Genomic DNA, 24,589 nt, shown 5'->3' with positions numbered 1-24,589 from the left:
CGGCAGCAGTACAGTGCAAGACATAAAAATAAAAGTATAAATTACAGTAAGTTCATATATAAAAATTAAATTAAGAAAGTAGTGCAAAAGGAGAGGTAAAAATAACAGGGTAGCATTCATGGGTTCTCTGTCCATTCAGAAATATGATGGTAGAGGGGAAGAAGCTGTTTCTGAAACATTGAATATGCGTCTTTAGGCTCTTGTACCTCCTCCTCGATGGTAGCAATGAGAAGAGGGCATGTCCTGGGTGATGGAAGTCCTTACTGGTGGAGGCATCACCTTTTGAAGATGTCCTGGATACTGGGGAGGATTGTGGCCATACTGGAGCTGGCTGAGTTTACAACTTTCTGCAGCTTTTTTTGATCCTGTGCAGTGGCACCTCCATACCAGACATTGATGCAACTAGTTAGAATGCTCTCCACAGTACACCTTCAGAAATTTGTAAGAGTCTTTGGTGACATATCAAGTTTCCTCTAACGCCTAACGAAATATAGCTACTGTCATGCCTTCTTTGTAATTGCATCAATATGTTGGGTCCAGGATAGAAGTTCAGAGATGTTGATATCCAGGAACTTGAAACTGCTCACCCTTTCCACTGCTGACCCCTCGATGAGGACTGGTGTGTGTTCCCTCGACCTCCCCTTCCTGAAGTCCACAATCAATTCCTTGATCTTACTGATGCTGAGTGGAAGGTTGTTGTTGCGACACCACTTGACCAGCTGATCGATCTCACTCCTGTATGCTTCCTCATCACCATCTGACACTCTGCCAACAATAGTTGTGTCCTGGGTAAATTTAGAGGTACATATATAAACGTTTAAAACTGGATCAATGTCCGAGGAACATCAGAGTCGAAGATGAAATATTCCAGGGAAACCTCTTCACTCAGAGGGTGGTACGGGTCTGGAATAAAATGCCAGCAGAAGTGGTAGATGATAGTTCAATTGTAACATTAAAGGGAAATTTGGATAGGCACATGGATGAGAGGGGGATGGTCTGAGTGCAGGTAGATGGGACCAGAGAGAAGATTTGGGGCGGCATGGACTAGATGGGCTGAAAGGGTGTGTTTCTGTGCTTTAGTACTCTATAACTCTGTAAATCCACTGCCCCCTTTCTCCAGCAGCTATCCTGGAGAGTCTCCTAAGTCTTTGAGCATAAGGACCTTTTGCTGTTTCTTTGGGAGCTCAAGGATGACATTGGAGAAGCAGGTTGCTGTTCCTGAGTCTGTATCAATATTACTTGCTGCAGTAAACCCCAAGCTATGCATCTGCGAAGCGCAGACATAATTAACTGTGTGCATTCAGTGGCTTCTTAACAAACTCCATTGGACAATGTGCAGGGTTGTAAAAGCAAGACACAAAGAGTTCAAAAAAAGTATGCAGATTTTATTCAAGGTTTCTTCACAAGCTTCCTCTGGAACCTTCCACAAATATTGTTACAGCCCAGAAAATAGTTAGTCACATGATACAATCCCGAAGAATGTGACATCCTTGAAGTAACAACTAATGTTCGCAAGCAGCAATATCCTTAGTCTGAGTGAGATTTGTTAACAGATCAGTTTCAGCTGCTACAAGAATGTAGAACTCCTGAAATTAGTCATTACGTGTTTACAGCAATGTAAAAAAGAAAATAATTGATACAGCTTCAGTGCACAAATTCATTCTGGATACATGAATGCCCTGAGTTTGTAGACCAAGCAAACTGTAATATATCTCTCAGAGCAGCATGAATTTGCATTACTTCTCAATTCAATTAAGTCCTGATAATAAATCTTGACCATTTCCCAATGATCCTGTGATTTCAGTCTCTGAGGCTGATATGAGAACATCTTCAGGAGAGTGAACCCACAGAAAGCATCAGGCCCAGTTGGGGTACCTGGCTGAATAGACCATAAGACCATAAGATATAGAAGCAGAATTAGGCCATCTGGCCCATCGCGTCTGCTCTGCCATTTCATCATGGCTGATCCAATTTTCCTATCAGTCCCAATCTACAGTGCTGCATTCTCCCTATATTCCTTCATGCTCTGACCAGTCAAGAATCTATCAACCTCTGCATAAAATATACAAAACGACTTGGCCTCCACAGCCGCCTGTGGCAAAGAATTTCACAGATTCACCACTCTCTGACCGAAGAAATTCCTCCACATCTCCATTCTAAAAGGACGACTCTCTATTCTGAGGATTTGTCCTCTGGTCTTAGACTCTCTCACCACAGGAAACATCCTCCCCACATCCACTCCATCAAGGCCTTTCACCATTTGATAGGTTTCAATGAGGTCACCCCTCATTCTTTGGAATTCTACTGAATATAGACCCAGAACCATCAAATACTCTTCATATGATAAGATATTCAATCCTGAAATCATTTTCATGAACCTCCTTTGAACCTTCTCCAGTTTCAGGACATCCTTTCTGAGATAAGGGGCAAAAAAACAGCTCACAATACTCCAAGTGAGGCCTTAACAGTGCTTTATAAAGTTTCAACATTACATCCTTACTTTTAAATTCTGGTCCTCTTGAAATGAATGCTAACATTACATTTGCGTTCCTCAACACAGACTCAACCTGCAAATTAACCTTTAGGGAACCCTGCACAAGGACTCCCAAGTCCATTGCTCCTCAGCTTTTCGTATTTTCTCACCATTTAGAAAATAGTCAACCCTTTCATTTCTTCTACCAAAGTACACAACCATTCACTTCGCAACACTATATTCCAACTGCCATTTCTTCATCCATTCTCCTAATCTGTCTAAGTCCTTCTGCAGCCTCTCTACTTCCTCAAAACTATCTGCCCCTCCACCTATCTTCATATGATCTGCAAATTTTGCAACAAAACCATCAATTCTATCATCCAAATCATTGACATATAACGTAAAAAGAATCAATTCCAAAACAGCTCCCTGTGGAACGCTGACAGTCACCAACAATCAGCAAGAAAAGGCTCCATTTATTCCCTCTCTTTGCTTCCTGCAAATCAGCCACTGCTTTATCCATGCTAGAATCTTCTCTGTAATACCATGGGCTCATAGCTTTTTAAGCAGCCTTGTGTGGCACTTGTCAAAGGCCTTCTGAAAATCCAAGTACACAACATCAACTGATTCTCCTTTGTCTATCCTGGTTGCTATTTGTTCAAAAAGTTCCAACAGATTTATTAACAAGATTTTCCCTTGAGGAAACCTTGTTGATTATGGCATATTTTATCATGTGCCTCCAAGTACCCTGAGACTTTATCCTTCATATTCTACTCCAACATCTTTCCAACCACTGAGATCAGTCTAACTGGCCTACAGTTTCCTGTCTTCTGCCTCTCTCCCTTCTTGAAAAATGGAGTGAGATTTTCAATTTTCCAGTCTTCCGGAACCATTCCAGAATCAAGTGACTCTTGAAAGGTCATTACAAATGCCTCCAAGATCTCTTCAGCTACCTCTTTCAGAACTCTGGGATATGCACCATCTGGTCCAGTTGACTTATCTATCTTCAGACCTTTCATTTTCCCAATAACCTTCTCTCTATTTACGGTAACTTCACACACTTCATGACCCCTGACACCTGGAACTTCCACCATACTGCCAGCTTCTTTCACAGTGAAGACTGATGCAAAATATTTATTCAGTTCATCCGCTATTTCACTGTTCTCCATTACTACTTCTCCAGCATCGTTTTCTAGTGGTCAGATATCCACTCTTGCCTCTCTTTTACATTATATGTATCTGAAGAAAGTTTTGGTGTCTTGTTTGATATTATTGGTTAGCTTACTTTCATATTTCATCTTTACCTTCTTAATGACATTTTAGTTGCTTTCTGCTAGTTTTTAAAAGCTTTCCAATATTCTACCTTCCCACTACCTTTTGCACTATTATATGTCCTCTCTTTGGCTTTTATGTTGGCTTTGACTTCTCTTGTTAGCCACAGTTGTGTCATCTTTCCTTTAGAATACTTTTTCCTCTATGGGTTGTATATATCCTGTGGCTTCCAAATTGCTTCCAGAAATTCCAGCCATTGCCGTGCTGCTGTCATCTCTGCCAATGTTCCTTTTCAAACAGTTCTGGTCAACTCCTCTCTCATGCCTCTGTAATTCCCTTTACTCCACTGTAATACTGATACATCAGAATTTGGCTTCTCCTTCACAAACTTCAGGGTGAATTTGATCATATTATGGTCACTTCCCCTTAGGAATCTTTTACTTTGAGCTGTCTAATCAATTCTAGTTTATTGCACAACACCCAATCCAGAATAGCTGATCCTCCAGTGGTCTCAACCACGAGCTGCTCTAAAAAGCCATCTCATAGGCACTCTAGAAACTGCCCCTCCTGGAATCTAGCACCAACCTGATTTTCCCAATCTACCTGAATATTGAAATTCCCCATGACTATTGTAACATTGCCCTTTTGGCATGTATTTTCTATCTCCTGCTGTAATTTGTAGGCCACATCCTTACTACTGTTTAGGGGCCTGCATATAACTCCCATCAGGGTCTTTTTATCCTTGCAGTTCCTTAGCTCCATCGACAATGATTCAACACCTTCTGGTTCTATGCCACCTCTTTCTAATGATTTGATTTCATTTTTTACCAACAGAGCAATGTCACCCACTCTGCCTTCCTGCCTGTCCTTTCAAGACAATGTGTATTCTTGGACATTATTATCTCAGCTATAGTCTTTCAGCCATGATTCAGTGATGCCTACAACATCATACCTGCCAATCTGCAACTGTGTTTCAAGTTAATCTACCTTAGTCCATATACTGTGAGCATTCAAGTTCAACACCTTCAGTCCTGTATTCACCCTTTTCGATTTTGTTGCGCCCTGCTCAACCTTTTGATTCCTAACTTTGTCTGAGGTCTAACCAACATCTGCCTCCATAATCTCGCCACTGAATGTTCTGGCATTCTCATTCCCATCCCCCTGCAACACTAGTTTAAACCCCACTGTGTAGCATTAACAAACCTTCCTGCTAGGTTATTAGTCCCCCTCCAGTTCAGGTACAAACTGTCCCTTCTGTACAGGTCCCACCTTCCCTGGAGGAGAGACCAATGATCCAAAAAGCTTATGCCCCCTCTCTCCTGCACCAACTCTTTAGCCACACATTAAACTGTATAATCTGCCTTGATCTGGCCTCACTAGCACATGGCACGGGTAGCAATCCTGAGATCACAACACTGGAGGTCCTGCCCTGTAACTTAGCACCCAACTCCCTGAACTCCCTATGGAAAACCTCCTCACTCATCCTAACCATGTCATTGGTACCTACATGGACCGCGACTTCTGGCTGTTCACCCGCCCACTTAAGAATGCTAAGGACTTGATCTGATATATCCCGGACCCTGGTACCCAGGATGCAACATACCATCTGGGAACCTCATTCTTGCCCATTGAACCTCCTGTCTGTTCCCTTAACTAATGAGTTCCCTATCACCACAGCATGCATCTTCTTCCCCCTTCCCATCTGAGTCACAGAGGCAGACTCAATGCCATAGACCTATACCTGTTTCTAAGGGGGATGGCCCACAGGGATACTCTGCAGTGGCTCTTTAACCTCTTTCCCCTTCCTGTCTGTCACCCAGTTTCCTGTGTCCCGCAGCATGGGTGTAACTATCTCTCTATATGCCCTATCTAACACCACTTCAGTCTCCTGAATGATCCAGACTTCATCTAGTTCCAGCTCCAACTCCTTAATGTGGTTTGTTAGAAGCTGCAGCTGGGTGCACTTCTTGCAGTTGTGTTCGTCAGGGACACAGGAGATCTCCCTGCCTTCCCACATCCCTCAAGAGCAGCATTGCATTATCCTACCTGTCATCTCTACTGTCCTGTCTGAGCAGACATAAAGAAGAGAATGCCTCCTCCTCCCACTTTCAAATCTCTTACTATCTCTTCTTTCAGTTAGTCCTGACGAAGGGTCTCGGCCCGAAACGTCGACTGTACCTCTTCCTATAGATGCTGCCTGGCCTGCTGCGTTCACCAGCAACTTTTCTGTGTGTTGCTTGAAGTTCCAGCATCTGCAGAATTCCTCGTGTTTGCGAATGAAAAAGCTGGAGCTTTTCTTTCCTTTGCTTTCTCTGAGTGAAGCCTGTCTTCGCGGAAGCCTCGAAGAGTTAAAGCCTTAAGATCACCACTCTGGTGATATCCAATCAGATGATGGTTGATGCGCTTGCCCCTGCCTTCCTTTAATTTAACTAATCAATCCCAAATGGCAATTGGTCGCTAGTCAAAGTATGAAAGACCTGTCTTGATCAACCAGCTGAATTGTTCACCAATATCTTTAAACTCGCTTTGGCAGCCTGAGGTACTCACCTGCTTAAAGCAGACTTCAGATATACCGGAGGTCCATGAGCCAGTCCTCATCAGGAGGTCAGAGGTGGAGAGGGTCAGCAACATTAAATTCATTGATGTTATCATTTCAGAGGACCTGTCCTGGACCCAACATGGAAGTGCAATTATGAAGAAAGCACAGCAGCGCCTCTACATCCTTAGAAGTTTGCAAAGAGTTGACAAACTTTTATAGATGTGTGGTGGAGAGTATATTGACTAGTTGCATCACAGCTTGCCTTGAAGTGGAGAGGGTCAGCAACATTAAATTCATTGATGTTATCATTTCAGAGGACCTGTCCTGGACAGATCAATGCCTTGAATGGAAAATCCTTTAATAAGTAGTGGATACGGCTCAGTCCATCACAGGTAAAGCCCTCCCCACCATTGAGCACATCTATATGGAACATTGTTGCAGGAAAGCAGCATCCATCACCAGGGACCCCCACCACTCAGACCATGCTCTCTTCTCGCTGCTGCCATCAGGAAGAAGGTACAGGAGCTCAGGACTTACATCACCAGGTTCAGGAACAGTTATTATTCCTGACTCATCAGGCTTTTGAACCAGAGGGGATAACCTCACTTGCCCCATCACTGAACTGTTCTCATAACCTATGAACTGACTTTCAAGGACTCTTATACTCTCGATAGTTATTGCTTATTTATTTATTATTATTATTATTCATTTTGTTCTTTTATATTTGTACAATATGTTGTCTTTTGCATAATGGTTGCCTGCCCCATTGGTGTGGTCTTTCATTGATTCTATTATGGTTATTGGATTTATTGAGTATGCCTGCACGCTATGAATCTCAGGGTGGTATATGGTGACATATATGTACTTTGTTAATAAATTTACTTTGAACTTTGAAGTTTGGTCTTGATGAAGGATCTCGACCCAAAATGTTGACTGATTATTCTCCTCAGGGGATGCTGTGAGATTTGTAGAGTTCTTCTGGCATTTGGTGGTTGTTGCTGTGAAAATTAAATGTTGATATAAATTTTGAAATGTTAAACATGCAAAGAATAATTCTCAAAAAAATACACAATGTCTGCAGTTAAACATGGCAAAGGTTGCTCATGAAACTGTGAAGCACAGAAGATATCTTGGCTTGTGTTGAAATCCAGACAAGCCATCTTTCACCTCATTTCATATCACCCTGCTGACATATCCTTTTAATCCTTTCTCCCCTGTGTAATTAAACAGATTTCCCTTAAACCTTTCCATGCCTCAACCACTCAAGTGCTGGTAGCAAGTTCCAAATAGAGTTTTGTGTAATGGCACTGTCAAGCTTCTACACAAATCCTCCTGACAGAACCATCCGCACACTCTATGTTATTGCTTTAACAGCCCTGCTTGAATACTAATCTACCAATTCAGTGACCTTTGCTTCTATTTATTTCTATGAAACATTGCTTGCAATTTATGAGTTTCCAAATCTATTCTCTGACTCCCTGCTTCCTGTTTTATTTGCTTAGATTAATTTTATTGCAACAACATGGCTAGAATATTGAGAATATTTTAACTTCTGTAAATAGTGAGACTTGATTTCCAGAATAAATTTGAATTGTAAATCACACCGTTGTATAAACATGAAATTATTTTGCAAAAGAAAAGCTGTTTGTATATTTATATTGAGAAGTCTACTTGAAGATTCTGACTAGACTCCAGCAGATAGGTAATTAAGTATCAGATTAACAGCCGCAATAGAAGCAAGTGGGCAAAGTGAATGTAAACTGAAAGAAAGAATCCAACAATTATATGGGAATGTGTAAAATATATTCAACACCTTGAACTTCAGATTTTAACTTCAGTGATCACACTCAATTTGTATATTTCTTTCTTTAGTTTTCTCCCAGCACTTTTTCTTTGCCACCACATGGATCTGTGAATGGCTTCATCAGCTTTGTCATTCATCAACTGTGAGCCTTGGCACCTCCTGGGAGGAGTGGATCACTGGGTAGTTAAAGAGGCATCAACACCAACATCCAATCAAGCTCTCCAAATTGTTTCCCAAATAGTTACCCTTAGCAACAATGATTGGTCAACATTTCAAGTCTACATGGCTTCTTTCCGAACCCAATAGTCCCAGCATCAGTGAGGCCACTCTGACGCCAGATGGATTTAGTTCACTCAGCACAAGTGAGCCTAGGTCTGAATCATTCACTCCAGCTAGCACTTGCTTTGGGTATTTCCTCTAGTTGATGATCTACACTGGAGAAATCAGGCATTAGTCAGACTGCACTTTGAGTATAGTGAGCAGTTTTGGGCTCCTTATCTCAGAAAAGATTGGAGGGGATCCAAAGGAGGTTCTCAAGAATGATCCTGGGGATGAAAGGTTAACAAAAGAAAACATTTGATGGCTCTGGGTCTGTACTCACTGGAGTCTAGAAGAATAAGGGGGTGGGAAATCTCATTGAAATCTATTGAATATTGAAAAGCCGGTATAGAGTGGACTTAGGGAGATGTTTCCTACAGTAGGGAAGTCTACGACCAGGAGGCATAGCTTCAGAATACAAGGGTGTCCATTTAGAACAGAGTTGAGGAAGAATTTGTTTAGTCAGGGTGTGTTGAATGTGTGGAATTTATTACCAATTGCTGTGGGGGCCAAGTAGTTGGGTATATTTAAAGCAGAGGTTGATATGTTCTAGATTAGTAAGGGTGTCAAAGGTTACAGGGAGAAGGCTGGAGAATGGGGTTAAGAGCAATAATAAATCAGCCATGATGGAATGGCACAGCAGATTTGATGGGCTGAATAGCCTAGTTCTGCTCCTATGTCTTATGCTCTAAATCTAAGATGACAAAAGACACTAACCTATGGATGTTAATGCCTCCAATACCTGACTCTTCCATCATTGGTACATTTTGAACTCCTCAGCTCCTCCTTATTTTTCTCTAATGGCCACCTTGTCTCAGTTTTTGAATAAAGGGAGATTTTGACGTTTCTGAACATGGGGGTGATTATAATCCAATGTTTGTACATCTGCACATTCAACTTCATTGATCAGTATACAGCACACACAGCATATATGTTGTCCTAATGATCTTTCCCTGTACCTCAAGTTCTGACATTTTATTCACCTGGATTAACTTGAAGAATTATTCCTGGATTATCATGTAGTGATATAGGTGCTTGAGTAGTAAGATGGAGATATGTCTCTAGCAAAGGACTCCTTCCCTCTGCTAGCCTGTAGGTCCCCCTTGGACAAGTTGTAGCACCTCCTTAACACCCTCCCCCACCGATCAGAGTCACGTGAAGCCTTGGGAGCAGGTGGTGGATGGTCGTATGAGCAGCTGGTGCATATCACAATTCTTGTGTATAAGACCATCGACACCTGGCAGACAATCTCTGAAGAGTATTGATAATGGCTGGGATCACCCATCTTGTAAAGACACTGCCCAGAGGAAGGCAATGGCAAACCACTTCTGCAGAAATATTTGCCAGCAACAACCTTGGTCAAAGTCCATGATCGCTCACGTCATACAACATAGCACATAATGATGATGATGATGTAGATACTAAATTAAGCCTTGATCCATCAAATCTATTTTGCCATTTTTTAACACAACTTCAACCTCTATATTTTAATCCAATTTTCTAATGTTGCTACAAAATATACTTTAAACAATTATATCTCAGGTGAATAGCTACCTGCCTAGGTAAATTCCTATTGATATGAAGATATCAATGTGCAGGAGGTTGCAGAGGGTTGTAGACATAACCAACTCCATCGTAGACACATCTCTACCATTCAGGACATCTTCCAGAGGCCATGCCTCAAGCAGGGACCTTCACTATCTAGGATGTGCATTCTTGTCATTACTACATCAGGGAAGAGGTACAAGAGCCTAAAAACACACACTCAATAATTCAGAATTTGTTTCTCCCCTTCCACTGTCAGATTTCTAAATGGTCCATAAATCAATGAACACTACTGTGGTATTCCATTTTACACTTCTTATTTATTTTTTAATTTATAGCAATGTTATGTCTTTGCATTGTACTGCTACGTCAAAACATCATCCGACAATGATAATAAATCTTATTTTGATTCTTCTTCTGAAACGCATGCATAAGCCCATAACTCAAACAAATGTTTATAGCACAAGACGTCCAGATAACAACCATCACCAACAAGAGATGGTCTAGCCATCTCCACTTGATGTTCAGTGTAACGACCACCTCTGAGTCCATCAGTATCAACATCCTGGGGATCAATATTGACCAGAAGCTCAATTGGACCAGACACATAAATACAGTGCTGGCATCTTGCAGCAAGGTACTCCTCCTACCACTCCCCAAACCTCCCAAAAATACCTCCCAACCCCACACAAAACACCAGAGAAACCAAGGGCAGAATGTGTATGGGACTCCACCCACTGCAAGTTCCCCTTCAAGTTACACTCCCAGCCATTGCTCCATTATCTTTGGTCTATATCCAAGTAGTTTCATACTGAAGACATTCACGAGAAGGTGGCTTGCTACCGCATTTGCAAGGGCAGTTAGGGATGAGTTGCAAATATTGGCTATGGAAACTGAATGAACAAAAACAAACTTCAACTGATCTTAGTTCTGGATCTTCCAAGGTATTGTATCATTGCCCTTGAGTTTTATATAACTTGCTTTTCCCCTTGTACTTTTAAGAGAAAAATTTACACTCTTCAGCCATACCTCTCAGCTTATGATCTTTATGGTATTAATCAACCTTGTTGCCCTTCACAGCAATAACTGCACTTGCTGTGGTATTTGGCCCTTCAGCTTCTGTGTTGTATCCCACCTTGTTACCAACCAAGTTTCGGTGATCACCATGAAAACTTTGACAAACTTCTATATATGTGTAATGGAGAGTGCATCACGGCCTTGTATGGAAACGTCAATGTCTTTGAATGGAAAATCCCACAAATGTTGTGGATTCAGGCTAGTACATCATGGCAACCATTGAGCACATCTACATAAAACACTGTCATAGGAAAGCAGCATCCATCATAAGAGATCTCCACTACCCAGTCCATCCTCTTTTCTTGCTGCTGCTATCAGGTAGAAGGCACAAGAGCCTCAGGACTCGCACCACCAGGTTCGGAAATAGTTACTACCTCACAACCATCAGGCTCTTGAACAAAAGTGGATAACTACACTCACTTGTCCATTCTTTGAGATGTTCCCACAACCAATGATCTCACTTTAAGGTCTCTTTATCTTGTTATCTCATATTCTTGTTATTTATTGCTTTTTACTTATATTTGCATTTGCACATTTTGTTGTGTTCTGCTCTCTGGTTGGTCTTTCATTGATCCTGTTATATTTACTATTCCATGGATTTGCTGAGTATACCCACATGAGAAGGAATGACTTTGATAATAGATTTACTTTGAACTTTGGTCTTGATCAAGAACAATCATTCCAGTGTAAGCCCTGTGTACAAATCTGGCTGCAACTTGATACTGTCAATCATCTATGATTTCCCCTTGTGCTTGTTTGTGAACTTGGATTGGCTTCAAAAGAAAAGCTCTTTAAAGCCAAAGAATACCTACTGAGAATTTAGAAAAGTTAATTTATTAAACTACTATGTACTAGTTCTACATATTTTTTCAAAGTTATTCTGGGTTATTTTAAAGTTATTTTCTTCACACAACACAGGTAGACTCATGAATTAAAAACTTGTTGTAAAGCTTATGTTTAATTACTTTAATGAAACTACGCTGATACCATTTTTGAGTTATTATATTTTGAAAAAAACTGAAATAATCTATTCTAAACTGCCACAAACAAGAGAGGGTCTACAAGATGCTGGAAATCCAAGCAACACACACAACATGCTGGAGGAAATCAGCTGCTGCCTGGCCTGCTGAGTTTCTCCAGCATTTTGTGTCTTTTGCTATTCTAAACTGCTATCTGATTTTCTTGTTTTTTTTGAAAAAAATTACTTAGGATTGATTGATCGGTTGCCCTTCGTATCTGATGATGTCAGATTTTTGCAGTTTTTCTGTTGTGCATTTGAAGGTAGTTGTTGAGTCAAAATTGTGAGGGGCATGTCCAGTAGAGAACAAAGGTGAGTGAGCTGCTCCAAAATGGACACGACAAGGCCCTTCACTCCCTGAACACCTCATATACCCTATAGTTAGGATTATATACAAATTAATTTAAAAGAATGTTCTGTTGATGAATTTTCACTCTCACAACATTGATTCTTTATGATGTCTATCCACAAGTTACAAACTTATCTTTTGCTATATTGAGCCCATTCTCAGCCCACTGGAAAATATTTTTCCAAAATACCTAAAATGCATTTAGCCTGGACTTTCCAATTCATGAAGTTTTGTTTAGCAAAATATTTTTAAGGAAGACATTCATTTCTTACGTTATGGCAGGAGTCCCCAACCTTTTTTGCATCACGGACCAGTTTAACATTGACGATATTCTTGCGGACTGGCCAATGGGGGGATGTTCAAGTTCAACAGCGCGTGATAGGACTGAGGAAAAGTGCAGCTGACTCATATCGTTTCATATCGTCAAATCATATCATTTCCTCGCCGCCTTGTAGCACATTTTGTGGCCCGGTGGTTGGGGACCACTGCGTTATTGAATTGTACAGAAATCAACTTCCAAAGCAAACAGTACTTTGGATATATTCCATACCTACATTTATCACAGACTGCACCCAAAGTTGACACTCAACATTAAGCTCTGCTCCAGCTTGATTTTAATTAATTTACAGGAATTTAAAGCATGAATTTGAGATTTAATCAATTATTTATTCAGTCATGTCAATAGCTATCTGTTGTTTCTGGCAACAATGGTGTGGAAACAGGTTGCTTCACTACTCTGCAAATTAAGGAGTTTCCTTGGTTTGTCCATTAATTGTGAAGGAAAGTCAATAGAAAGATAATACTACACATGAGAATTTGTACATGTGAATGATTTGTGTGGGCCACAGAGACTGAATGTTTTGCAGAAACAAAGATCAGGGAAGTGCAATAGTCAATCTTCCAAATTTCTTACATTTGCCACAAAGTTTTGCATCTTCCCCTGGGGGAATGGAGCAGAATACTTGAGGTCATTGCAGGCCTGTCATGCCATCACTAATCAGGCAGAAAAGGGCTTTATATTCCTAACCCCTCAATTAGTTGTTGATTCAGAATGAGGTGCTAAGTGGGTTCACTCTTCTACCAGAGACTGATCCACTAGGAGGGCTGGTACAATGGCAGAAGGAGATGAGTTATACAGCTCTCGTTACATGCACATGCAGTTCAACTCCTGGCGATTATGCAGAAAGTTTGAAGTTAATAACTCATCTCCTTCTACCTTAGGCCACAAACTTATCAATCACCCCTCGTATAAGTCAATGATTCTGCGCTTTAGAAGCCCTTCTATTTCACATTAAGTTTGTATAAGGGTCACTGGTGAACTCAAGTGCAGAAACACGGAGAACTCAGCAACTCAAACAAAACAAAATATTTATTACAGAAATTAACCAGCAAAACCAACAGGAGCTCAGGCAAATTATACAGAAATCTTGAAGAACTGAAATCACTCATGAGACACAGAAGAACTCGGTCTGAATTTCACCAGACAAGAAACAAAAACAAATGAGCAAAGAGGGGTTGGTGTCCACCCCCTGGAGCACACAGGAATGCAGGACTTTAAAAGTACCATGCTAATTGAATCTTCTCAAATTGAATAAAGGTGATAAGTACAAAGAGAGTTTAACAATCCCCATGATTCCAAATGAGACACCTGCACACAAAGTGAAAAACCCAGAGTTAGTCCAAAGACAAACACTTAGACATAAAATGTAAACAATCCAAGGAACATGCATACCCACAAGGTGACTCTGAGAAAATACAATCCACATACTAACTGAAAAAACCCCTTCTTTTTCTTTTAAAAATGACAGTTTGAGAGTGTGGGTTTAGCACCAATCCAAGTTTTAATTTCTTAGGTGTAAGAGATGGGATTTGCTGAAGTTGTATGAGAATTGTGACAGTCTATGAGTAACATCAGGCAAGTAAAGAAATTATTCAGAATCCTCAATGAATATGCATTCCTTAAAGAAGGAAAATCTCCACGAGAGTAGCAAGCCCTTACAACCCCCATGAGAGAGCAAGCCATTGGTAACTGAAGAGGTTAAGGATAGAATAAAGGAAGAGACATGCATTTTTGAAAAATGTTATATTAAGTCTGAGGATTGGGAGGGTTTAATTAATCAGCAAATGATGGTCAGAAATTAATAAAGAATAATAAAATACAAATCAAGAAGTAACTAGCATGAAGTAAGAAAAATAATTATAGGATCTCTTATAGGTAAAGAGATGATTAAAAGTAAATTTCAGTCCCAAAGAAATGAAAACAATTTTAATATAGAATAAGGAATTCCCATAGATCTTAAACTAATATCTTCAGACAAAAGCTTAGCATGCAGGGAGCCATGAGTCGAATGAGAGGACTGTAGATAACTAAAAGTAGCTAATATTACTAAAAGAAAATTACTGAAAAAATATTATAATTAAAAAATGAACCATCCTTAATAGTTAAATCTGATAGATTTAGATGAGGTAAATGTATAGATTGCAGATGAGTTTGTATTTCTTGCAACCCTGAATGGCCACTCTGGATCAGAGAGGTGAATATGTAATGGAACTGTTGAAAAACACAGGCAATTGGTAAGTGCAAAAGTTCTAGAAAAATGCCTGATAACACAATATGATGAGATGAAGAGAAACAAAATTTTGTATCTGATGTGACGAGAATACACACAAAATTAAGATGTTTGCTGGCCTGGGTTAGCATCAGTGACATCAGCAGTTGGTCTGCCACCTGTCTTCAAGAGAGAGATAAGGGACACAATGAAACAGCACCTGGAGATGTGTAGAGAGCTGTCTGGAGCGGCTCCCCCTTTGAACCCTGAACTGTTTGAAGTGATGGACAGGCGATACCCCAGCAGGGGGATAAAAAGGGACTGGTTCGCTAAGGCAGGACACACGACACCCGAGGTAACGAGACCCTGGAAGCGATGCGCCTCTCACGAGTCGGTGGGAAGTATCGGACCTTAGAAGCACAGGGTGGAAAGGTACGATCAGCGGGAACCCGGTGTGTGTCCGCCCTTGCCTGGGTGCCGGGTTCACTGCAGAGGATCGACCGCATCTGGAGGAGAGGTCACAGTCGGTGACCTCAGGTGACATCACCAAGGACCCGCCCAAAAGCTGCTTGTGAGCCATATCGCCGGTCTGTGAGTGAAGCCGTGTCTGAATGATCAGTTGTTCCTGTTCTCTCTCTCTCTCCCCCCACGTTGTCCATCGCCATGGCAATACTGCGAACTGAACTACTAAACTGGACTGAACTTTGAGTCACTTTGAAATTTGGTCATTTACCCCTAGACAACGATAGAGCTTGATTGATGCTGTTATCTTAATTCTGTGCACATGTGTGTTTATCATTGCTAAACTGTTGCATTTATTATCCTTTCGATTACTGTGTTGCTTGTTTCTTTAATAAAACTTTCTTAGTTCTAGTAATCCAGACTCCAACTGAGTGATCCATTTCTGCTGGTTTGGCAACCCAGTTACGGGGTACGTAACACTGACAAACTACAACAGCTTTTAATGTCCAACTAACAGCATAAATAAGCAGAAACCAGACACTAGTTATTTCAATATCAGTCACGCTTATTATCACTGACATGTGAAATTTGTTGTTTTGTGACAACAGAACAGTGAAATACATGAAATATATTATGAATTACAATAATAAGTATATACAAAAATTCTATGTACTTCAAAAAGAGAACAAAAATGGTGAGCTAATGTTCAGGGTTCATTGCCTGTTCAGAAATCTGATGGTGGAAGGGGAGACACTGTTCTTAAAATGTGTGTCTTCAGCATCCTGTATCTCTTCTCTGATGTTAGTAATGAGAAGAGGGCATATCCTGGGTGTTGGGTTTCCTTAAATATGGATACCACCTTTTAGAGGCATCATCTTTTGAAGTTGTCCTCAGTGGCGGGGTGGTTTGTGCCTATGATGGAGCTAGCTGAGTTTACAACACGCTGCAGCTTTTTCCGATCTTGTGCGGTAGTTCCTCCATACCAAATTGTGGTGCAACTAGTTAGAATGCTCTACACAGCACATACAGAAATTTACTAATCTTTGGTAACATACCATGTCTCCTAATGAAATCTAGCCACTGGCATGTCTTCTTTGTAATTGTATCAATATGTTAGGCCCACAATAGATCTTCAGAAACGTTGACGCCCAGGAACTTGAAGCTGTTCATCCCTTTCACTGCTGAGCCCGAGATGAAGGCTGGTGTGTGTTCCATTGAATTTCCCTTCCTGAGGTCTACACTCAATTCCTTGGTCTTATTGACATTGAGTGCAAGGCTGTTGTTGCGACATCTTTGAATTTTCAGAAGCATTTGACAAGGTGCCATTTGAAAATTGGTATATATATTAGGGCATATGGAATTTCATCAATTTTAAATAATAATTGTTTTATTACTTTATCATAAATGCCACTGAGTATGCTCTGGATTTTCTGATTTACATTCATCCTCATAGAATTCGAATTATATGTATATGCAATGGATTGTGAATTAGTTAGATGTCAGGTAACACAGAATAAGAATAACTGTGTCAATTTCAATGTCAGGTTGACACAAGATGCTACAAAGATCAACTACTTACAATTTATACACTGACTTAAATGAAGGGATTAAGTGCAATGGATCCGAATTTCCTCAGGATGCAAAGAGTGATGAGACAAGTAATGAGTTGGAATGAAGAGGTTGTATGCAGAGTAGTTAAGTGATATTAAAGATGTTTGGCATATAGAATACATTGAGGTGACATCTCCTGATGCAGGGTTTCGACATGAAAAATCAATAATCCTTTTCCTCCCACAGATGCTGCTGGAGCCGATGAATTCCTCCAGCAGATTGTTTGTTGCTCCAGATACCAGCATCTGCAGTTTCTTGTATTTCTATGTTTAAAGAGAGTCCAGAAGCTGGGGTACTGCTAAGCGATAAGGGTGCATGATAACCAAGGTACTTCTGAGATTCAGGTTCTGTGGGAACCAGGGCCCAGAGTTTTAAGGGAGCATAGGAATCATCTCCTGGTGAGTGTAATGCTAAACCATTGACATTTCAGAATAATCACAGAACCAGAATCAGAATCAGGTTTAATATCACCAGCAGATGTCGTGAAATTTGTTAACTTTGTGGCAGCAGTACAATGCAATACATGAAAAATATATGGAAAAAACCTGAATTACAGTAAGTATATATATATATATATATATATATATATATATATGTGTACAATATGTACACAAATGTGTACAATAGGCAATACGTTTGACCCTGCCTTACTGATGAATTGGTTGTAGCTCTGTTGGTTTTTACTGGCCTTTACTGGCACTTCCTTCTGAAGGTAGTAACAAGCAAGTTTAGGGAACGTGAATGGTCTGGTTCCATCAAGCAATCTGTCTTCTATCCAGTGCTTTACAGACTGACTACAGTAACGTATAGATGTGTTCCAACTGCTACAGGTCTGCTGTTGTATGTCACATATTACTGTGTTAATACCTTCCTTTCTTTCACTGTCTGCATCAAATTCCTTGACTTCAATTGTAAGCTTATACAACTTACCACTGAAATTGCATTTACTGAGACAGCTATCATATCTAAAACAAAAAGGGCCTATCCTTCCCCACTATGTACGTAACTTTTATCCCCACAAGACATTGAATAGTCGACCTTTGATACCTCAAAGGCAAACAACTGGTTTTACACAGCTAAATGTTCTCTCTTTTGTCACATAAAATGTGGGGTTAATGGGGCTGACACTTAAAGTTTTGGGTTTATTGATTTTCTAATTGTTTATGGAATGGTTAATTGTTCAACTCAAGAATGTGGAATGAACACATCCAGGAGTTGAGTACACTGCCCAACCCTGAGTAAGGGTACGTCCTTGCATGGTGAAATTCCCATCAATAATCTTGAGCTGAGCGCCCAGAAACCCAATTTCAATGAAGCTGATACTGATCACTGATTTTGGTGAGTGCAATTTTTGATGTCAAAAATCCAATTTCATGTGCTTATCCAAGATTAGTCGCACAGATCTGACACATGTAAACATATCTTCAGCAGGATGAATGAGATGTTGCTTCAAAAATTCTGTGTATTTGAAATTCAGTTCAGGTTCAGATGCTACAATGTGCAATCCCAGTTGTCTTCATATCTTCACCCAGTGCCCCTTTTTAATTAGTGAGTGAAACAGCATCCATGGAAGCAAGGAGGTAGTCAAAGTTTCAGGTCGCAATGTGCATCATGACTGAGAGTATGGAGAAAGATAGCCAGTGTAATGAGGTGAGAGGAAGTGGTGACATGGGTGGTGATAGGCGGAACCAGGTGAGGTGAGGGATGATGGGCAGATGAAGCCAGGTCAAAGAGTTTTGAGAGAACTATGAGACAAGGGCTGGGTGATGATAGGTGGAGGTAGAGAAATAAAAATTGGACAGATGGAGCCAGGAAGTGGGAAAGGATAGGGAAGGTGATTACAGAGACTGGGAGGTGATATGAAACCAGATAAGTGAAACATGATGGACAAATAGAATCAGATGAAAGAGGGAATTATGAGGGGAATCCTGGCAAGAGGAAGCCCTGGTTGATAGGTGTGTGGGTGATGGACAGATAGAAATGGGAAAAGTGAAGAAAAGAAGAGAGAATCTAGGTGGCACATTGTTTGACATGGATAAGTTGTTAAAAGTACCTGTTTCTGCAGTGTATAATTTTATATAATCCTATGAGGCTGCCAGTAGGAGTGGGAAAGGAACACAGTGATTGTAGGTTCCCTGGAGTTAAAATACTCAATGTTAGTCTTCTTTCAATAGCATCTCAAGAAGTTTGAGCAGTCATGATATTGAGAATTTTTCCCTTACTTAAATATCAGTTCATCATGGACACTGGTAGGTGTAATGCATTCCTCTATATTTGGGTGATCTTACAAATAGATCCTCAGTCTGACAAACTCACTTCCTTGGACCAAATGTATCTTAAGTGACCAGGTTATCAAATCTTCCTCAAAATCAAAACCTTCAAGGAGAAGAGTGCAGCATTCCTCAGAGAAAGTTGTCAGCTACCTATCTTAAACGTCCTGTTTTTTTTTTTGGAATGCATTTATATATTATTCATACATCTTGACTGCAGCTGATATGACCTAAATGTCCATTTTACAGTCTTTACTTTTCAAAAAACAAATCTTAAGCACATTGCTAGTATTTAATTTTTCAGCATGCCAAGAAAAATCACACTATCCACATAGTATTTCAATGCTAATGGGTTAAACAATGAACAAATCTCTCTTTAATCAGGTTTGAAGTTATCAATTGAATAAGCACCTGCAGACTCATTAGTTCAGGCCACGAGATTACTTGCCTTGAAATGTAACCACAATGTTTTCTTGGCATTTGTACAAATTGCTTACCTTGAATATTGCATGTTTCTAAATCTTGCTGATGCATCAAGTTTTAGTCACACCCACTTTGTTGTCTCTCACAACTGTATTCATGAGCTTCCCACAGAAAGACATCAGGAAGTTGAATTGAGTAGAAGAGTTCAATATAATCCTGGGAAAACAAATATTTTTATAAATAAGGCTTTTAGTAAAACTTACTTAGATTCATAACATGGGCAGAAAGAAACTGAACACACTCACCTGGTCAGGCCGCATCTGTTGAGAGAAATAATATTAATATTTCAAGTCAAACATTTTTAATCAGTATTAGTTATATATAGCCTTGGCTCAAGGGGAAACAATGATTCACCAGAACTACCTATGAGATTCAAGTATTTCCACAGTAGTTAGGTGCACAGCGGGCTTGCTGCTCCTTCACTTCAGGGTGCTATGTTGAGAATCAAAGACATTTCTGTGAACGAGAACACCAGGAGCCCTGGTTTCCTCTCATTCCAAAGACCTGGGGGTCACAAACAAGAGAAGATCTGCAATTGCTGGAAGTCTGAGCAACACACACAAAATGCTGGAGGAACTGAGCAGGCCAGGCAGTATCTATGGAAAAATGTACAATCGATGTTTCGGGCCGAAACCCTTCGGAGGACTCCAGCTTTTTGTGTGTGTTGACCTGCGAGTCAGTAGTTTACAATTTGCCATTTTAAATTGCCCCTAGTGTGTCAGAGTCTGGGGTAAACTGATGGGAATATGGGGGAATGAAATTAGATTAGTTTGGACTTAGTTTAACTGGGTCTTTGATGCTCAGCATGGATGGTGGGTCGAAGGGCCTGTTTCATACTATATATTTCTATGAATTAATAGAAGCAACTTCAATCAAAAGGGAACTTTAACAGCATTACAGCATTCCAGTGGCTTGGTGATCGCTGATTCTGATATGCACTTTATTAATATAGCTTTATTTAATTAACCATATTTAAATTCCCCTGCCACTCTGTGATTTGAGGTCATGACTCTGGATCATTAGTTCAGACCACTCCAGGTTATTTGCCTAGCAACATAACCACAATATTCCAGGACCCAGCAGAGGGAATTTGTTGGAATGATAACTATTTTGCTTCTTCCTCTGCCTACCTGCTAAAAATCAAGAGCAAGTTAAATAAGGGATTACGATTTAATAAGCTTTCACTATCTGATTTATTCAGAAGCTACTGTGCAACCAAATTGGAACCAACACAAATTTAAGTGCAATTGAAAAGGCAATATATCTCCTTTGAATATATATGTAAATGAAGGCTGTTTGCTCAATACTACTAAAAGCAAGTTGCAAAAAAAAACATTTTAACTGGCATTCTTACTAAATATTAGGTTATTACTGTAACTCTCTGGGGTACAGGTGCTTAATTACATTGCAATTTGCATACTTGTGCATATTCTTGAATAAATGTTTAGAATGCAATATTTTAACTAGGTGTGAGCTGTTACACTTCCTATTTAATAAAATGTATCTGCTTCAAAATTACCATACGCCCAAGAATGGTGCAGATGTGGTATACTTTCCATAGCAAATTTGAGATGGAAGCCAATGGACAGTGGTACAACTGGTAAAGCCACTTCAGTGAGCTGGGTTCAAGCCTGACCTTTGGAGAAGTCTGTGTGACATCTGCACAGTCTCCCTGTGACTCTACAAGTGCTTTGGTTTCCTCCCATATCACAAAGACATGAGGGTTGTAGGGTTAATTGGCCACTGTAAATTACCTCCAGTGTATAAATAAGTGGTAGAATCTATGGGTAGTTGATGTGAATGTGGGACATATAAAATGGGATTACTTTATACTTTATTGTCGCCAAACAATTGATACTAGAACGTGCAATCATCACAGCAATATTTGATTCTGCGCTTCCCGCTCCCTAGATTACAAATATTAAATATTAAATATATTAAAAATAGTAAAAATTTGTAAATATTAAAAATTTAAATTATAAATCATGAATAGAAAATAGAAAAATGGAAAGTAAGGTAGTGCAAAAAAACCGAGAGGCAGTTCCGGATATTTGGAGGGTACGGTATAGAATTGGTGGAATTGGGTGTCTGATGGTTGGAATGGATTTTGTGGGCATGATTAAGTGGCTAAGGTCTGGCAACAAGGTACAGAATGTTGCAGATTTTAATGCAAAAATGATACTCCAGGGTTCCTATTCTCATGGTTGTATTCAACAGGCCGACGGCCACCACCCACCAACCCACAAATACGGTAGAGTAGTGGTTAGCACAACGTTTTACAGTGCAGGTGACCCGGGTTCAATTCCTGACAGTGCCTGTAAGAAGTTTGTACATTCTCCCTGTGACCACGCAGGTTTCCTTTGGGTGCTCAGGATTCCTCACATTTGTCCAAAGATGTACAGGTTAGTAGGTCAGTTGGTCATTGTAAAGTCCCATGATTAGGCTAAGATTAAATCAGGGGGTTGGTGGGCAGTGTGGTTCGAAGGGCCGGAAGGGCCTATTCTGTGCTTTATCTCAATAGATAAATAAATAAATAAAACACTAGCAGCAGATATGCAAATATATAATCCACAGTAAACTTATAAAATACTGAATAATATACCCCCATCCATCTACCCCTTCACCCATGACCTGAGACGTTTCAATAAAGCTAATGGGGGCCTAACAGCTGAGGTGATAGGATTGCAGAGCATGTTTCTGACCTTAGGTCTTGTAATAAAGTAACTGCCTCAATATGATTGAACTCTGCTTCATAAAGAACCTGTTTTTTGTGTCAGAAATAATTGATATTGAGGGCAACTTTGTGAAATTGAGCTTTCAGCTCAAGGTCCATATTAGAAAGCTTGGAAACTTATCTACAAACCATGACTTACCACTGAACATGTAGATTCATCTCTTTCAAACATTCATTTTCTATTGAAGCCATACTAAAGAAATATGACAAGAAACTGTAATAAGGACAGCTTTCATATGTTAAGTCATTTTTTAAAATATTTTCAGTTAACATGTCACAGCAATCTTGATAAATGAAATGACTTTTAGTCCAAAATATAATTACAGAACAGTCTTCCTACATATTTGAAGTAGTTTTCGAACAGAAGCCAAAGAATATTACTCCTCCTGTCATTTTATCAAACTCTCTGTTATATTAACAACGGAAGACTGTGATACAATGATTCATTTCACGAATACTATAACTCACTTGCTACCCATAAATATTTTTTTCTGAAATACAAGTAAGGTATTTATGTATGAGACATATCACATCGCTAGCAAAACTGGTATTATTGTCCATCAATAATTGCTCTTGAGATGGCAGTGGTGAAATGCTGCCATGCTGGTAAAGGTTGTCACTCAATTGTGTCAGATGTGGAGTTCCAAGATTTAGATCCAGGCATAATGAAGGATTGACAACATGTTTCAACGTTACAGTGGTATATGATTTGGTGAAGGACCTGCTGGTTGATGCTGCTGCCCTGCACATTTTGGTGGTGGATGTCTGGTTTGGGTGGTGTCAGAGTAACTACAGTACGTGGTACCCACTGAAGTCAGTGTTGGTATGGGTCCTGGGAATAAATGTTTAGGTGGAGGAACGGATGCTAATCAATGCTTTTGTCCTGGATGAAGTCAATTGTTGTTGGAGTTGCACTAATCTAGGCAAATTCGGATCACATTTAGACAATACATAGAGTGAAATGTGTGATTTGCATTAACAATCATCTCACCCAAGGATGAGCTGCGGACAGCCCCTATATATCGCCACACATTCCAGCGCCAACATAACATGACTACAATTTTCCACGGAACAACATAAGCAGTAACAACAACAACAAAACAAGACAACAGCAAGACAACCCCCTTTCCCAACACTCCCACCCTCCTACCTACCCAATCACATACCCAGACAGGCCTGCAACCCCAGAACAGGTTACTTCTCGGCTTCCAGTCCTTGTCTTTGAATTCTCAGACTCCCAGACATCTCTGGACTTCACCCAGGACACTGACCACAATTTTGGCTTTTGGGCCTTGTCTTTTTGACCTCTGACTTCAATGACCCAGGCCCTGGTGTCTTCTTTGGACCCTTGTGACTCTTTCAGGTCTCTACCTTAGGACTTTGACCTTCGGTTTTGACTTCTGGCCTATGCCAGGTTTGACCTTTGGGCCTCTACCTCTGGACTAGAATGGCCCTCGAATTCCAGACCTGCACAAACCTCTGACCCTAGTGGTGGCTCACCGGTTCTCGTAACTCCCGCCCATACACAGAACCTGCTGCTCATCTGGATGGAGAGTACAAATAGAGAGTATTCCAACATGTTTCTAATTTGTGTTCTATAGACAACAGGAAAACCTTAATATGTCAGGAGGTGAGTTCATCACTGCATGGTAGCTGAATTCTGACCTGTTCTTGTAGTTACAATATTTATGTGGTTGAATTAGTTATTCAATCATGACACCCTTGTTTTATACTTATGACTCTGAGGTTAAGTACAGATCCAATCCCATACTTAAGTTTGCTGACAAAACCACTGTCGTTAGCTGATTCAAAGGTGGTGACAAATCAGCATACAGGAGGAAGATTGAAAATCTGGTTGAGTGATGCCACAATAACAACCTCTCACTTAATGTCTGCAAGACCAAAGAGCTGATTATTGACTACAGGAGGAAGAAGATGGAGATCTATGATTGATTAGTCATCAGGGTATCGGGGAGGGGGACGGTCAGTAACTTTAAATTTCAGGATGTTATGTTATCAGAGGACCTGTCCCGGGACGAACACATAAATTCCATTTCAAAGAAAGTATGGCAGGGCCTCTACTTT

The sequence above is a fragment of the Mobula hypostoma genome, chromosome X2 (assembly GCF_963921235.1).
Source record: "Mobula hypostoma chromosome X2, sMobHyp1.1, whole genome shotgun sequence".
NCBI classification, from domain to species: domain Eukaryota; kingdom Metazoa; phylum Chordata; class Chondrichthyes; order Myliobatiformes; family Myliobatidae; genus Mobula; species Mobula hypostoma.
This window is presented reverse-complemented; position numbering follows the sequence as displayed.